This window comes from Monodelphis domestica, chromosome 1, assembly GCF_027887165.1.
Source record: "Monodelphis domestica isolate mMonDom1 chromosome 1, mMonDom1.pri, whole genome shotgun sequence".
In the NCBI taxonomy this organism is placed as follows: Eukaryota; Metazoa; Chordata; class Mammalia; order Didelphimorphia; family Didelphidae; genus Monodelphis; species Monodelphis domestica.
This window is the reverse complement of record NC_077227.1, coordinates 337,685,713-337,702,820: the sequence shown is the minus strand read 5'-3', so window position 1 is coordinate 337,702,820 and position 17,108 is coordinate 337,685,713. Positions and strand designations below refer to the sequence as shown.

Genomic DNA, 17,108 nt, shown 5'->3' with positions numbered 1-17,108 from the left:
GGGCCAGGCCCACTGCTGTCACTCTGGTTCCTATTTCATGGAAACTCGAGACAGGAAAAGCCTATCAGGTCATCTCGTCCATCCCCTGGCAGGGCTGTTCCCCTCCCTGATGAGCAAACAGCAAGGGGAGGGAAAGGAGGAGAAAGAGGGGAGAAAATATTTCTGTAAAGCTCAAATGCAGGCGGTGGGGGGGGGTGGTGAGGGTAAGATGAAGAAGCTGTGGGAGGGCCAGGGACAGCAGCTGCTTCAGGGCCTCCTAGATTCTGAGCTGTCCACTAAATATAGCCTTACCACCCCTAAACATGCCCAGATCTGACTATTCCCCTAAACCAGTCTTTGTCCACTAGAGGTGGCAAAGGGACCAAGATGGCCAGCCCCAAGACCTGTTCCAGATAAAGTAATTTAAGCCTAGTAAGGCATAGGAAATGGGACTCTCTGAAGTCCACTCCCCTCATCCCCTGTGAGGACAGTAAATACAGGCATGGATGAATATGAGAATCCAGGCCCCTCACACCCAAAGTCCACATTTCATGTGCCCAAGTCTTAGAGAAGTTAGCAGTCATCCAGACTAAGCATCAGGCTTGAGATTTGAACTCAAGCCCTGACTTTTCTATCTACTTCACCATGTTGCCACATTCTCAAACCTGGGAGCCCCAGTTCCCCTGGTTTTCTGTGGTTCACAAGGAAACAAACCTTGCTAGGGAACAAGTCAACCTTCTTAGAAAGGATGTCCAAAGAGGTCAGTTGATACTGCTTCAATTGCCCCTTCCCTACCCAACTGCCTTTTGGTTACCCATGTTCTCTGGGCGCTCCATGCCACCCCCCATACAAAATCATTCTCCTGAAATAACCAAGGTCCTTGCCCTGCCCTGAGATCATTCTCCACACTAGGTCCTTCACAGGGTCCCTAGACCCTCAGACAAAGGGAACTTCAGGGAGTGGTTCTGGCAGAGTCCAGGACCCCTCCACTCTAATCCCTAATTTTAGCACCTGAGCAGCTTCCCTGGGGAGGACTGTGGCCATATGATATCTATCCTGGGTCCCTAGGGCCAGGCACTCTGCCCTGACAAACCAGAGTGGGCTGACCTAGTAGCCCTGGCCAGGGCAACTCTGATTTTAACCCCCACCCAGTTTTGCTCACAAGGAATAGTCTCTGGCCACCTTCAGCTACTGAGCTTCTAAACCCACCACCACTTCCTCCTGTTCCCAACGCACACCAGGCAGAGGCTGAAATGGGAGACTAGCCTTCTCAGGAAGGTCCCAAAGGGTTGGGGGAGGATGAAGGGAGGGAGAAAGGGGCATTTTCTACTTTGCTAAAACCTCTAAGGCCCTGCAGGGAGGTGGGTGGACAGTCCCTCCTTGCCAGGCTGATCTCCAGCCCAACACGAACTGAATTCCCCACATGCCTGTCTGTCTTTGACAGCTAGCTCAAATACTTGGCTGCTCTCACACCCGCTGTTCCTGAGCTCTGCTCCCCACCCGCTGCCACCATAGCCTTTCTCCCTCCTCTCTCTCCCTCCCTCCCCTTCCCTAGAGGTCTTCACAGATGCCCTGGGGTGGAGGGGCTGGGGGAGGGGGAGAGAGGGGTCATCAGCTGTTTCCCTCAGAAACTCAAGCCCAGGAAAGACTTCCATGATGTTCAGGACTAAGCCATATAGTCACTGTAACCCCCACATCCCTAAAGGCCTCAGTAGTGGTCAATTTTGGCAAGGCCAAGCCATGGACACAAACCCAGCTCCATTCAGGAACCTTCCATTGCCCCTCAAGCCCAATCTCTTGGACATTGACTTTCAATGAGGGAGATAACTGGACCAGGAGATTGCTATAGGATTTGGCTACAGCCCTCAGTCACCCCCATTCCCCATGAATCAGCCCTTGAATTCAGTTCCCTTCAGATCCCAGGCACATCCGACCCCTTTACACACCCCCAGGAGGCCAAACTTAAACTCAGAAACAGCTGGAACCACAAAATGCCTCTCCCTGCAAACATCACAGGCAACAGTTCAGAGGCATCCCCCCCTACCAAATTATGCACGTACCCCCTCCTTCCCCAGTCTCCACTACCTCTCAGGACTGATTAAATAGTAATCTACCATCCCCACAGCTCCTAACTTGGGGGCTGAGAGCAGTACAGTAAGGGGGAGGGCTCTTTGAAAATGAGAACTCCACAGGGGTTCTTCTCCTTCATCCCATGATGGCATCACCACTGGGTTAGACTCAAGCTGGCTACCTCATGTCCCTACCCTTGAACAGCCATGGGATTTTAGGGATGACTGAAAGGGAAGCAGGTTGCCATCCTCCCTGCAATAAGAGCTAACCTGGGGCAGAACTGGTTTGGTAGAGAGCAAGGGGGCAGTTCTGGAGTGTCTCCTCTACTTCCCACCCTAGCTCTGGACAGGACAGCTTCCCTTGGGAAAGTAGAGCCCTACAGATGTCGGAGAGGAAACACTTCCTGATACCCAGCTGGGATTTTCCGATGCTCTCATCCAATGGGGCCCACCCCCAACCAACACGCACAGTCTCTCAGAGAACCACCCAGACAGTCCTTTGTCTACCCACAAACCCACTGCCATTCCCTGGGCTTTGGAGCCCTCCCTTCCCTCTCTCTTAACTGGGTCTTTGCAGGTCACATAAACTGGCCTGGACTTCCAGTACAACAGGAAGGATTCAACTCAGACACAAGGATGGCCTTCCCTGAATATGCTGGGCTGTATAGAATTTGCTACTCACGGGAGCCTGGGGCTGAGTGGCCACCTGGGTTGGTTTAGGAGGCGGCTCTTTTTGGAGGAAAGCAAAAAAGACCTTGGAGGTCTTTGCAGCCATCTGCCTCAGCTTTACCCAGCCTGCAATGGCTCCCCAAATTCCCACAGGGAGGAAGAGATTCCCAGCTTAGCATTCGGACTGGCCAGCAGGGGGGTGGGAGCAGTAGGTCTCTTCTCCCCATTGCACAGATGGGGGATGCTGAGGCCCCCGCGGGGAGGGAGGGGGAGTCGACGGCAGGGAGTGAGTCACAAGGGGAGCTGGGAAGCGGTCCCGGCTTGCCCTGCTGTTGCTGGAAGCAGCAACCCATGTTTCTTCCTCATGATGGTTACTCGGGAGCGTAGGCGGGCACTGAGGGGCAGCAGGCATGGCAGGCCTCCACTCAGCCCCTCCCAGCCACCAGATCCTGCTCACCCCACTGCCAGATGAGGGGGGGAGAAATAAGGGGGCAACTGTGGGAAACAGAGACTGTCAGTTTCTCCTCCCATCCTTTCTCTTTTCCATTTGTGTTGAAAAGAAAGCCCCTATCCAAACTCCAAGACACTTTAACCACCATATCTCCCTTCCTACCCCAAGTCATTGGTGGAGACCAGGATTCCAAGCCTGGTTCTAACCACAGTATGAGTGACTTTGGATAATTTACTTTCTCCAAGACTCAGTTTGCTCCTCCATAAAATGACCATGGGTTGAACAAAATGATCTCTAAGATTTCTTCCAGCTCTAATATTCCTGGAGCTGTTCACACCAGGATGGATAATCCTGAGGGGAGGTGCCATCAGGGCTGCTTTTCCTAGCTTAGCTAGAAGCTTCTGAGCACTCTCCTCTCTCTGATTCACCCATCATTAGCCCAATTAACCAATTTCCTACACAGCTTTGGGGAGGCAAGGTGAAGAAAATGGACCTTTTCTCCCCATTAGCCCTGGTCAGCCTAGTCTTGAGCCCTACCCACTCCTATACCAACCCACCACCACAAGCCTTTTGTATGTGTCCTATATACCTCCCAGGGTTCCATTCCTAAGACATCCCCCCCCAACCACACACACACACACACACACACACACACACACACACAGAAACACAAACACACGACAGGAAGCCCAGACAATCTCAGGCCTCACTAGTAGAAAACAGAATGGGAGCAGGGAAGAAGCTGGGAGAGATCCCAGTGACTGTCCCCCACCCTGCCCTGTCTTCTCCCCACAAATCTCAAAAAAGACAAGGATGGCAAGATGGGAATGAAAACAGCCCCCACCCCCACCCCACTCCCCAGATCCAGAACTGTCTTCCTCTCTTTGCCAACACAGGATCCCAAAGTGCTTTACCATTCCAGAGCCACCGACTATTCCCAACACCTGTGCTTCATTAGAGAGGAAAGAGGGGAAATGCCCAGGGCCCTCCCACACACAGCCATGCATATACACTGGGGTTCCCATCCCCTTGGGCTGGGAGCCATCTCCATGCCCCACCTCCCACCAGCTTCTCATATGCCAAGCCAAGTTTTTCAGGAGTCCCTCCTCATCACCCACTTCTTCCTCCAAGCCTTCTACAATGAATTCCCATCAATCCCTGCCCCAGTTTATCCATTTGGTCATGTCCTAGGTGAAGAAGGGAAGCATGAGAGAATAATGAGGACGTCTAGTCCTGTCCCCCCTCCTCCCCAAACCACCTCCCCACCAGCCTGGAGGCTATCAGCCAAGAAGCAAATAGGAAAGAGACCAAATTCCATAGCAAATGGACTTTTAAAAGCATGCCATTTTATAGCCAGGAAAAAGAAAGCAGCTCCCCCAGGTTTATCCTCAGACCTGCTGCCTCTGCTTGTACTTTTACAGTTTATAGGGTGATTTCACACCCATGATTTCATCTGAGCCTCACTAGAGGGCAGGGAATTGTCAAGTCCATTTTACAGATGAGAAAACTGACACCCAGGGAGCATATTCCAGGATTTTCCCATTCGATTTCCTTCCAAGTGGTTTCTCTGATCTCTTTTCTATCTTTCCCTGAAAAAAAGCTGACTCTATCCCTTTCCTCAGTTCCTACTAATACAAGCAAACCCTCCCCTCTTACTGCTAACCTCTAGGTCCCTCTCTTCCCAAGGACAAATAACAGGTATAATCAAGGCTCACTGCCCCCACCCCAATTTCTGCCAGTTTAATCTTATCCAAGCTAAACAGAAGATATGCAGATTAGATTCCTGAACCATTCTGCACTCTACAAAATCATTTCCCCCCTCAACTGTGACATTATTATCCCCATTTTGCAGTCCCAGAAACTGAGTTTCTAGTATTCATTGATATAGATACATGTGAATAAATGTATGGGTGTTCCATTCTCCCCACTTGCCCCATCTCCACTGGCCTAAATCCTAGCTAGCTGTCAAGCCTCGGCTCAAATGTCACTTCCTCTGGGAAGCCAGAAGCAATTCTCTCTCCTTTAGGGCCCTCCATCCATCCCTGTGTCCTTCCCCAGCCCACTTATCACACCCTGCCTTGGATCGTGGTTGTTTATGTCCATGTCTTCTCCCTACTACTAGCTGGGTCTTACTCATCTTCACCATATACATACAGACACATAAACACACACAGAGTAGTTGGTGCTCAACATATATGCTCCTTGATAAATGAATAACCATGTGTGTGTGTGACGGATACATGTCCAAATGAACATAGAGGCCCCCACACTGTGCTAGTGTATTTCATAGGCAGGAGGTGGCAGAGAGAAGAGGGAGGTTGGTTATAGTTTTGCTTGGCTTTTGATTTCTTTTCCAGAGACAATTGTGAACCCAGGAGTTCTTGGTCCCCTTTGTCCTTGGACAGACTCTAATTACACTGGAGGCACCCAAAGATCAAGCCAGAAGAATTTTTCCAAAATTTTTCTTCATCTACCACAAGACTGAGGTTCAAACCTCCCACTGCCTCTTATGTCCTTGGGGAAGATACCTAACGGTTCTGGGCCTGAACTATATGACTGGACTAGGGATGGCTAGGTAGGACAAGTGGCTTGAGTGTCAGGCCTGGAGTTGGAAGGACCTGGGTTCAAATGTGACCACTAACTGTGCCACTCTGGACAAGTCACTTAACACTGATTGCCAAGCCCTTACCACTCTTCTGCCTTAGAATGGATAGTAAGAAAGTAAGAGATTTAAAAGACGGTGGTTGTACCAGATGGCCCTTAAGGACCCCTTCCATTTCTAAATCCATGCTCCTGATGTCCTCTGACTCTACACTGGGCTGCAGGTCCAGACAAGATTCAGAGGTATGACTGGCTAGACCCTCAAACTACCCAGGGCTGTGGGGATCCTTTTCCCTAATAGGACCTTTAAGGTCTTCCCCCAACTTTTAACTAGGCAAAGCCTGTCCTGACCTGTCTTGAGTCAGCCTCCCTCCAATCTGACACACCTACGGAGAAATTTCAGACCCAGAAAAGGTTGCACATTCCTCTAAAGGCAGGCTGGACCAGGGTTCCTTAAGGGTAAAGCTGGACGGCAAGGAGGCAGAAATCCAGGGGAAAGGACACCAAAAAAGAATGGGGGCTAAGTAATCCCAGTGGAACTGGTTCTTCCAAGCCGGGGAGGAAGAGGCTATAGAAAACCCTAAGCCTCAAAAGTTTCCAGTCCCATAAGAACCCCAAATCCCACTACTGACCCCAGAGTGGTTGCTGACAACAGGAGGAGTGATAATTTGTGTTTTTCATGTATGCAAATACATCAGCCTACAAACATGTGTTTGCATGTGTGAGTGTTCACATGTGACTGTGTCCAGGGGACCAGACTTGCTGGGGCCCTATGGGAGAGGGGGGGTTGGGCAGGGCAGGGAAAGGCAGTTCTAAAATACTTTGCATAGTTCTGGTCACCAGATTTCAAGCCTAGGGCAGAGCCCTGGGAAGGGGCAGAGGCAGAGAGCTGGGAGAGGTTGAACTCTGGATCCCTCCCCAAATAAGGGAAGTAAGGAGAAGGTGGAGGGGGGAACTAACTAGCCCCCCCCCCCATGTGCTTAACTAGGCCAGGTGGCTAACAGTTCCCAGAAGTAAAGATCCTTGGGGGTAGGAGGCCAAGGGAGGGATGGGAAGGTTTCCCAGTGACCGACAAAACCCGATGCTGCACACACCCACCCAACATATGCATGTTCACATCCACCCAAGACTTTCAAGAAAGCTGCCCGAGGGAGGGGAAAGGGGCAGGACAGTGGTTCCTGAGGCCACCCACTAGGGGAGAAGTGTCCTGAAGTGGCCCCCAGCTCAGGCCACCAGTTGTCCCACCAACTTCAAACCCCCACCCCCCAAACACATGCAGGCATACACATACAGGAAACAAGGCCCACCCACAGCCTCATGCCTTAGAATCTAAATGTGCTGATAGAATTCTGGGACAGATTCCCCCTCCTACTGGAAGGGCAGATTCCAGACTGCATGAAGCAGGGCCCATTCCCTGCCCAGGAGAAAAGAAACACTGGACACTGGTTAAATTAGGGGGCCACTGGAGCCCAGCTTCCTTGACAGGTCCCCACAGAGACTGGTACAGGGAGAAAGAGCTGGCCATTTCCTACTGACTAAGGTCTTCTTGCTGGCCTGACCTCCCTTCCTTTCCCCTCCCCTCCTTTTGGGTTGCTGGGCAGGCCTGGCCCTGCCTAGCTCAAGGCCACTGTTGGTGAAGGGAGGGAGGAGGGATAAATATAGAGCCATCAGCCATCCCGGCAAATTCCTGTGAGGACTGGAGCCAAGCAGGAGTACCCACTGCTCCCAGCTCTAAAGCCCTCAGAGCCTCAGTGGCCAGAGCCACCACTGCCCTCTTCCCAAACAAACAGAAAAATAAATAAAAACCAGCTCTCTCATGGACAGCACAGCTGGGGGGGGGGGGAAGAGGGGGGAGACAGGAAGGGGTGGACTCTGGGGAAGAGAAGCAGCTTGGACCAGTTGCCGAGGTTTCTGAGGTTTCTGTTCCGGCAGGGGAAGGAGATGGCAACCAAAGAGGAAAAAGAGGGGGGGGCAGGGAGAAAGAGAAAAAGGAAGAGAGAGGGAGAGAGAAAAAGAGGGGGAGAGGGAGACAGAGAGACGAGACAGAAAGAGAGAGGGAAGGTAAATACAGAATGAGAAAGGACAGAGTAGGAGAAGATATTGGTGGGGGGTAATAGAAATAGAATAAAGATAGAGACAGGGTGAAGAGACATAGGGCAGACACAGTGTGATAGAGAGAGGGCAAGACTAAGAGACAGGATTGGAAAAGTGGCCAAGAAACAAGGCCAGAGAGACTCCACACAGAAAGCCTGGAGGGCCTCCTGGAGGACACTGTCCACTCTGCCCTTTCATTCTCCTCAGGCCTTTCCCCAGTAATTTTGCTGGGGGGGAGTTGGGTATGTATCCTGTCAGCCTGGAAGAGTCAGCATAGCTCCTGGGGTTAACAGGAGGTGGTCTCAAGGTGTCAGCTATACTAAGTCTGCCAAGGAGGGGGAGGAACTACTAAGGCCCAGCCATCCATGGTAGGAAGGCAGCTGCAATGCAGGGGGAAGGAGAGAAGAGGGCTGGAAGAAAATGGGGTCGTCCCCCCACACACACCCCAAGAGAGCTAAAGTCAGGGCCCTCGGATCCAAAGCCTAAGCCACTGGCCCCTCCCTATAAAGTGATGGGATCAAGCTAGGATTTTGGCCACTTGTTCAATTAACTGAATGAAGGCAGGAAACAGGCAAGCAGTAGAGAAGATGGCCTGGCCATCCTTAAATCTGGGTCCTGTCGTTCTGTCTGTCTCCAGATCTGCCCTGAGATCACTGCACAGCAGAGGCCAAAGGGGTAGAAAGGGGAGGGAGTGGGAGCCAGAAGGTTTCTCCAGAAGGCCTGAGAGCTATGGGCATGCTCTCTGGTTTTAATATTATTTCTCTCTTCCCTCTTGCTGCAAAGGACAGGGACGAGGTGGTTGCAGGGGTTGGGGGGGGGGGATGCTCTGGGGGATTAGTAATGGGATAGAGAGACCTTTACAGCTCTGTGAGCTGATCTGTAGGCAGCCCTGCATTTTCAAGCTGTCTCCAAAGCTGCCAGCAAACCTCAGGGAGGCCAGGCCGCCTGTCAGCCCAGCCACGGAGGAGCCTCCTGGGGAGGAGGAGGTGACCTCCAGCCCCCTCACCTCCCCAAATCTCTTTAGACTCCCTGTCTGTCTCAGGGAATAGATTCAGGCAGCTGACCTCTCCTGGCTCAGGCTGGGGCCTGGGGAGACACTCCTAGGAACAGGGAGTCAGGGCGGAATTGGGCTCCTGGATCTTCACAGGATATCTTGCTCCCATGACCTCATCACCACCATCCACAAACACTTCTGGAGAAGTTCCCGTGTGCACAGCATAGGCCATGCCCTACCCTCGGAGAGTTTACAGTCTAGGGGGAGAGGCAGGGCTCCCCCAGGAATCATTAAAGACAGGGCGAGAGCCTCTTCCAGCCCAGAGATGAGTTCAAAGTCAAACGTGCAGTGCAGACAAGAGGTCAGGAGCGGCCAGGACACAGCACGGAGCACCAGCCATGACCCAGGATCGGGCAGCCACCGCGGAGATCCAACCCACCCAGGCTGGGAGGGGAAGAGACCAACCTTGAACCTTTCATTGTTTCCAGACTCCCCGGGTCAGCAGCAGCACCCCCATTTCCAAGATGGAAACTGAGGAATGCGGAGGCAGCATGACATATACATATATTCTGAACCAATACTGTTTCTGGAATTATAATTCTGTAAGAAATGTTCCAGCCCGGTGGAAACACAAAGAATTGAAATGATGTGGCCACTTCGGGAGATTCCTTTTTCCTCCTAATCAGGATCCAGATGGAACAGAAAGGTCACTAGCCTTGATGTTGGGGGGCCCAGGTTAGACTGGCAGCTCTGACACTAGCGGCATGACAGAGGGGATGTCCTTTCAACTCCCTGGGCCTTGGTTTCTTCAGCTGTAAAAGGAGATGTATTACAAGGCTACTGGGAGGAAAAAGTGAGTTATTATCATTGCTAAAGGGCCGGGAACCAGTCCTAAGGGATTCCCCAGCCAGGCCTCCGGGTCCCTTGTCCTACTGCCACCAAAGTCTGAGCAAACCCAGGCCAGGGCCTAAAGGGTTAATCCTCCCCAGAGATCTCTAAGCACTAGCAGAATCAGCAGGCCTGGGGAGGACCTTGGTTCCAGAATGGAGGCCAGCATGGGAGGCAGGAAATGAAGAAGAATTTGAGATCTAATTGAGCTGGCTGGGGGATTAGGCAACAGAATGCAATTATAGGCACTGGAGTAGAGCCAGAGGGACAGGGGTAACACCCTGAGTACACCACAGCCAGGAGGGACCAGGTGACAGGTTGGGGGGGGTGGCTGATCAATGACCTCCACTCCCTGGGGAGGGCCTAGACCCGAGGTCATGCCCCCCCTCCATTCCAAAAAATAAAATGGAGCTAAAGGGAGAGGAAAGAGGAAGAATTCCTAGGCCTAGACTTCCTTTGGGGAGTGTGGGGAACCCAAAGAACCTACATGGCAATTTCCTGAGAAATGTCTGCCTTTCCTTTAGCAAAGGGAAATTACAGGCAGCCAATGCCCCAGGCAGGCGGGCACACACACACCGTAGGGAGCCACACAAAGACAGGAGATGGGGAAAGTCAAGTATATCAACATATCTAACACCGTGCCCATGTCACATGGGTGCCCACATCCAGACTCACAGGTACACATACTAGTGGACAGGTACATACATCCACAGGCGTATGCGGGCATCTATAATGATCACATTGTGATTCTTCCTCAACCACGGCCCTGTGCTATTCTATGGCTCCTGGGGGGAGGGGGGTACCCAAACCTATGACCTTAAAATCCTTTTATTCCTATAATCACAGGCTGTCATCCAGGGCCCCAGTCTGTCTTCCTCCAGCTTCCAAAATTCTGGGGGCAGGAAAAGGTGTCAGCCCAGAGGACCAGCTTCTTGAAGGGAGAGCTGCGGGTAGAGATGGTCGGTGACACAGAGAGTGCCTGGGAGGGCAGCATCTAAGCCTGATGGGTCTGAACCAGGATCTCCAAGAGGCCTGGAGAGGAACAGGAGCTTCCTTCTGCAGAGACCCAGGGATTCCCGCAAACTAACGAGTGCACAAAGGCATGCTTGTGTGCACATATGCCAAAGAGTCTGTACAGATAGACTATCTATATATGCTTATGGATTCCCACAGACCCTACCTTGACCCAGCTTCCAGAATGCACTCCTTAGATGTAAAGCACATTAACAGAGGCATACACTTGAAAGACATACAAACACACTGTGCTCGTGTGCACAAGCAGACTCACACTCACACCCTTCATCACAGCCACCTCTGTCAGCTGACAATGATCTGAATTTGGACAGGTGGAGATACCAAGAAAGGAGAGGGAGTCCTGCTTTTTCTCCAGGGAACCAGGCTAGGTCCCAGTTACACACTGAGCTGGGGTTGGGTGGACCTGGTTTGGGGAGGGGGAGTGCTAAAAAAAGAGAAAGCAGGGGAAAAAAAACTTGAGCGGGATATTCTTGCTGAGCAACAGAGCGTGAGTAACTGGCGGAGGCTTTTTGTGGTCTGGTGAGTCTAAGCTATGAGCTGAGTTTAACTATTAATACACTTAATCAAGGATGTCCCAGTGTGTTCTCCATACACCCCACACCCCTTCCATAATGGGGGGGTGAGGGGAGGTGTATAAAGAAGGCACTGGGACAACCCCATACACGGATCTGGTGCAAAAAGCAAGGGGAACACCTGAAATGGAAAAGGCCTTATGTTCTGTTCCCCCTACCCCATGATATTGGGATAGATCTAGAAATACAGACCCATGTGTGGAGAGAACCCCACTATCCAAACATAGCTACTTTGGGGCAATTCAAGTGCCACTCCACAAATGTATACAATAACCTTTTCTCAATTAGCATTTCAATTAGTTTATATCTCCAAATTCTGAATATAGCCTTGGGGGCCCATCCCTTACCAAGAAAAATATATCCCAGAGACAAAATTTCAACTGCCTCTAAATTCTAATCCAAATCTCCCACATCAGTTTTTCCATCTGTCAAATGGGTGGAAGGAGCCTATCATTCAAAAAAGGAAGATTCCTGGAAAAATGGGGAGGGGGGTCCAAGTGTGTCTCCCACACAAAGAACTGCCCTGGAGAGGGGATGAGAAATCCAGACTCCCTTCCACCCACTGGGGCACGACATTCCTGGCTTCACACGATAAGGACCTGCAGCCCATAAATCAACAAGCTTTGTCCACAGACTGTTAGGACCTCAACCCAATCACCTGCTGAGCTAAGGAAAAACAACCCTGCCCAAAATAAATAAATAAATAGGGTGCTGTGGTTAAGCCTCCCAGCACCAGAGGCTGGTCTCCGAGAAGGAGGGGGGGGGGGAGTAGCAATTCATTTGGGACCCACCATGTGAGAAAGGCTCTGCTCATAGGCAATCTGAGAGGAGTCAGATTTCAGAATAGGCAGAGAGGGACCCTCTATTAACCAATTCCCCCAACCCCCACTCTGTACAGGTGGAGTACATCCAGCCCTCTCAGACTCCAGGAAGGTTTCTAAAAGCATCTTCCATACCACTGGGGGGAGGGGGAAGAAAACTAAATTAAGAAGGGAACACCCCCCCCCCCCCATCAGTATTAACTTTACTCTGCACAACCCTCCAATCTTCCAAGGAATCTTCCTGTTTCTCTTTCAAGGAAATCCAGGAGGAGAGAATCTGTTACCATCAATATTCGACCCCCTCCACCCCAACCCCATTCAAGAGCTGGATGGGTTTCCTTTGTGGCTCACAATTCCTATAGAACTGTAGCCCCCTGTTCTCACAACACAGATTTAGAGTAGGGGTATCTTGTCCCAAACTCTGGGCATGCTTTGGGTGCTGCTCCCTCTCCCCCCCTCCCCAGGAGAGGTCACACCCAGTAACCTGGGATGATGTCTACAGAACCTGTCTTCCTGGAATGTCACCTCCACCAGGAAAGGCAGTGGAGGAGGAAGGACTGAAGACAGCCCCCCCCCCTCCTCCTCCCAGCCTGTCCGCTCCAGTGCCGGGCTTGGCAGCTGTGTGAAAATGCCTCAGTGTTCAAATGGCCCTCCCCACGCAAGCCGGCACCCGAGCGACTCCAGCCTGGCGCTCTCACATCCCCCGCCAGGCGGCCTCAGCGGAAAAGTTGAAAGGGATTCAGTGTTTTGTAGGCAAACCCCGGCGGGAGTGGGGGGGGGGGGGAAGGGCACCCCAGTGGGTCCACCCCCATTCCCAGACACACTTCCTGGACAAACTTAGCCGGGGTCTGAAGGGGGAATGAGGCAGGTCCTCTTCTCTCCATACAGGACTAACCTCAGCAGTCAAAAGGCAAGACGACAGAGGTCAAACGCCAGGTTCTCCCAGACGACAACCCTGGCACACCGAGCACCCTTAGACTAAGTTCTCAGACCCTTCACTGTTCCGCAGGTGCGAGAGGCTCAGCCAAAAGGCTATTCAGGGTCCAGGGACAAAAGAGGGTGGGGCTATTACTGGACTTTCAACCCATCTGGCCCAAAGTCTCATTCTCTCTGGGGGCCTGGATCATTCATTTTAACTCTGGTTGCAATAGTCACTAAAAGGCACCACCTCCACTCCTCCCTCTCCCCCATCAAAATTACATGTTCCTCATTCACTTACACCACCACCCCCTTCCCTGAGTTCTTTTACTTCCTGGGAAATGAAAGCCGAAATTATTTTCCATTTTCCTATGAGGATTTCGATGATTCTGACAGTTCTAGGATTTCCCCCTCTCCCCAGTTTCCCAACACTCCCTGAAAAGGTCAGCCTTTGCTACATTTCACAAGTCTAAGTCCATGATCGCTGTGTTCCCTGCGCCCCTACTCAGAAAACCCGAGGGGTAGGATGTGGAGGGGGTGTATGTAGAGAGAGGGGTCTGCGCCAGAGAACAACTTTAGGAAAAGAAAATTTAATTCTTCCTGGGTGGGCTAATTTTACTGACAACCCCAGTCGGAAGAGGGGAAAAGAAAGGGGGCCTCCCAGATGCTTGAGTCGGAGAGTATGAGAAAGCAAAAAGGAACATAGTAGGAGCTTAATAAATGTTTGTCTCGATTGGACTGGCAGTCTGGTGAACCAGACAGCTACTGGGAAGGGGGAGGTGGGGGGTGGCCAGCACCACCCCCTCTGTCCCTTTACACGGAGTCAAGGACCTATACTCCAGAAGGGTCCCTGATGAGCCTGAGCACCCCCTTCTCTCTTCGAACAGCCAAGCGCGTCTCCTCTCATCCCCTCTCCTGCCCTCCCCTGCCCTGCCAGTCTCGCCCCAGCAGAGCACGGCACAGCCCGGCACGCAGCACGGCACGGCACGGCACAGCCCACGCTGGTCGCTAGAGACAGCCCTTTACACTAGAGAATCCCAAATACTGGGATAGACGACCCGAGGAAGGAGGAAGGGGGAGGATGGGGGGGAGGGACGGGCAAATACTTTGAAGGGGGGAAAATGCCAAACTTGATCAGCCTGCCCAGCACCCCGTATCCCGGCGGGGGCGAAGACGTGGAATGAATAGATCTAAAAGTATTCCAATCCCCGCAGGACCCCAATTCCAGCCAAACAACCCTACATACACACCCCGGAGGTTGGGGAGGAGGGAGGGCGGGAAGAGGAGCAGCCACGCGTGGCCAAGGGCGCCTGGCTCAGAGTTAGCACCCACACACACACACCCCAACCTGGAGCCAAAAGTGGTAGGGAGGTTGGTAAGGGACGAAGAGCAAGGGGACAAAACTAGGGAACGTAAAAGGCCAAGCCTTCTTCGTCCCCATGGTCACCGAGGCCCCAGCTCGGTGCAGGGCATGGGCACAGGGCACCAGCAGGGACGCCAGCCCCAGGCGGGGAGAAAGGTCAGCAGCGACTAGTAGGCTTGAGAAGGAGCAGACTCCCTTCTTCCCAAGACTCAGGAATTCCTACCTGCCCGAGGTCAGGGACACCCGCCAAGCTGAAGACCCCGATCTCTCCAGGGATACACCGCTTCCCACCCACCCCGCCCCCCGCCCGGGGAACCCCTTTTCCAACTCCTCTGAGCGCAAGGCTGACCCCAACTGGGAGAGGGGGGCAAAGCCAAACCCAGCCCCCACCCCAGTTCCGCGCCGCAGAGTGGTCACGCCCCCCCACCCCCGACCCTAAAACCCCGCTTTTTGTCTGTACCCAACGATCTGCGACCGAGCAGGGCAGCAGCACCGGGATCGCAGCGGAGTCCCAGCCGTGAATATGGTCTCGGAGCCGGGGGATTCGAGCACAGACCTCTCCCGCCCTCCACCCTGCCCCCGCTACCTCCCGGATTCCTGCTCCCCGTATCTTAGACAGTGGCAGCCCCCAGTCCCCCGCCCGCGGCTCTCCGCACCTGAACTTCGGGGGAGCGAGAGCCTGCAAACTTTCCGCCGACTTCCACCCAACTCAGCCCCCCCCCACCCCCGTCCGCTTAACCAGCCCCAAGGGAGACGGGGGAGGGGCAGGGGGAGCCCAGCCCCGGGAGGGAGTGGAGGCTAAAGGGGCGGGGAGGCTGGGGGGGGACACACAACAACCCCGACACCTACCCGAGTTCTCCGGAGCCGCCGCTGCTGCCGCCGCCAACCGCGAGAAGGGGGGAGGTGGAGAGAGGAGGAGGAGGACTAAGAGGTGGGGGGGGCGATGGGAAAAACAGGGGGGAGCTGCAGCCGATCAGCCGCCGCCGCTCCGGGCAGCAGTAGCAGTAGCAGTAGCAGCCACAGCAACAGCAGCAGCCACCTCCTCCGTGCGCACTGTCGCCGCCCGGCTTAGCCCAGGGAATCCAGAGCGGCAACAAGAAAGGCAGTGGGGAGGGGGGGGGAGAAGCACCTGCCCCCCTGCCTGCTTCCTCCCAGTCTTCTCTCTCCAAAAATTAAAAACAACAAAAACCCCAACTAATTCTCAAATATTGCGAAAGGAGGGGAGGGGTGCGCGCGGCGCCCTGACGCCGGGTGGGGGCTTAGGAAGCGGGGCGCATGGCCCCTGAGGGGGCGATGCAGACTGTGTACTAGTCCCGGGGCTCCGCCGGGGCGCTCAGGCTGCAGTGGGGCTTGGCTTCCCCAGCTCCCTCCCAGTGCCGCTGCTGCTGCCGCCGCCGCCGCCGCCTCTACATCCCAGATCAGCCGCCGCCGCCGCGCGCTCGCTAGCTAGCTCGCTCGCCCGGGCTGGAGCTCCGAGCACTGAACGCTGCCCGGGGGCTGCAGGCAAAACCCGGACCGGACTCTTCCCACTCCCTTCCTCCCCCTCCCTCCTCTCTTCCCTTCCCTTCCCCTCCCCTTCCCTCCCCTCCCCTCCAACACTCTGGCCACTTGGACGCCGGGCCCCGCCGCCGCCTCCGCCGCTGCAGCCGCCGCAGCAGCAGTTCTCATCTCTCTCTCTCTCTCTCTCTCTCTCTCTCTCTCTCTCTCTCTCTCTATCTCTCTCTCGCTCTCTCTCTCGTTCTCTCTCTCTCTCTCTCGCTCTCTCTCTCTTTCGCTCTCTCTCTCGCTCTCTCTCTGTCTCTCTCTTTCTCTCTCGATCTCTCTCTCTTTCGCTCTCTCTCTCTCTCTCTCTCTCTCTCTTTCGCTCTCTCTCTCTCTCTCCTCTCTCTCCTCTCTCTTCTCTTGAGGTCTGAGTTCTCGCTTGCATTTCTCGGTAGTTCGGCTAACGATTCTTCACTACAACTTTTGAGAAATATATATATATATGTATGTATATATATATACACATATATAAGAATATATGCGCAAACACATATAATACTGCTTTCTTTCTCCTTTATTGGAGAGAAGGGGGCGGGCAGATTGGCACGGGACTTGAAGAAGTCGGTGCGTTTGGGAAAGATTTCCCTCTCCCTAGCCCCCCAATCTACCCTCATGAAGAAGGAAGAACTACACACTTGCGGGAAGGCTCTGGGCTGGGTCTCTACACTTATGGAAAAGAACAAAGTCTAGGTACAGAACTAAGACTTCGTTGAACTTAATAGTGTTTTACAAATAACCGTGTGGGTTAAATGTATATGTTTATAAGGATATTGGGGAGTGGCTTCATGTAATGACAGAACCTAACAAGTCCAGCAAGTATTTATTAAGGACCTACTATGCGCTAAGCACAGACAAAAATAAAACAGCCCTCTCTCAACCCAGAATATCTGAGCTGGGGAGAACCTTCATAATGTATGCCTTAGTTTTAAGGAGAACTTGGAGAGAGGGAAAATGAGGCAGCTCCTTAACCAAACCTAGAACTTAGTCCTTATGATTCTAGGTCTAGCTGGTTCACTAATGGACACTGCTGGGTGGAAAATGTCCAGGACACAGCTTCCAGATTGTTTAACAATTCAGATTAACAGATTGTTTAATCGTATTCTCCATTATTT

General features: G+C 53.0%; 1 protein-coding gene across 16 annotated transcripts in view; it reads right to left on the bottom strand.

The window, feature by feature from the left end:
* Positions 1–15,443, bottom strand: part of CXXC5 (CXXC finger protein 5) — a 58,982-nt gene extending 43,539 nt beyond the window's left edge. For 3 of the 16 annotated variants that reach the window (XM_007473712.3, XM_007473719.3, XM_007473717.3), the window contains exon 1: positions 15,304–15,439. The gene's annotated coding sequence lies outside the window, so the exon portion shown is untranslated. Of the gene's footprint in view, positions 1–13,068; positions 14,094–14,914; positions 14,975–15,110; positions 15,240–15,303 lie in introns of those variants that run through there. The other 13 variants (XM_007473713.3, XM_056811386.1, XM_056811381.1 and 10 more) reach the window with 9 other exon arrangements.
* Between the last annotated feature and the right edge of the window lie 1,665 nt (positions 15,444–17,108).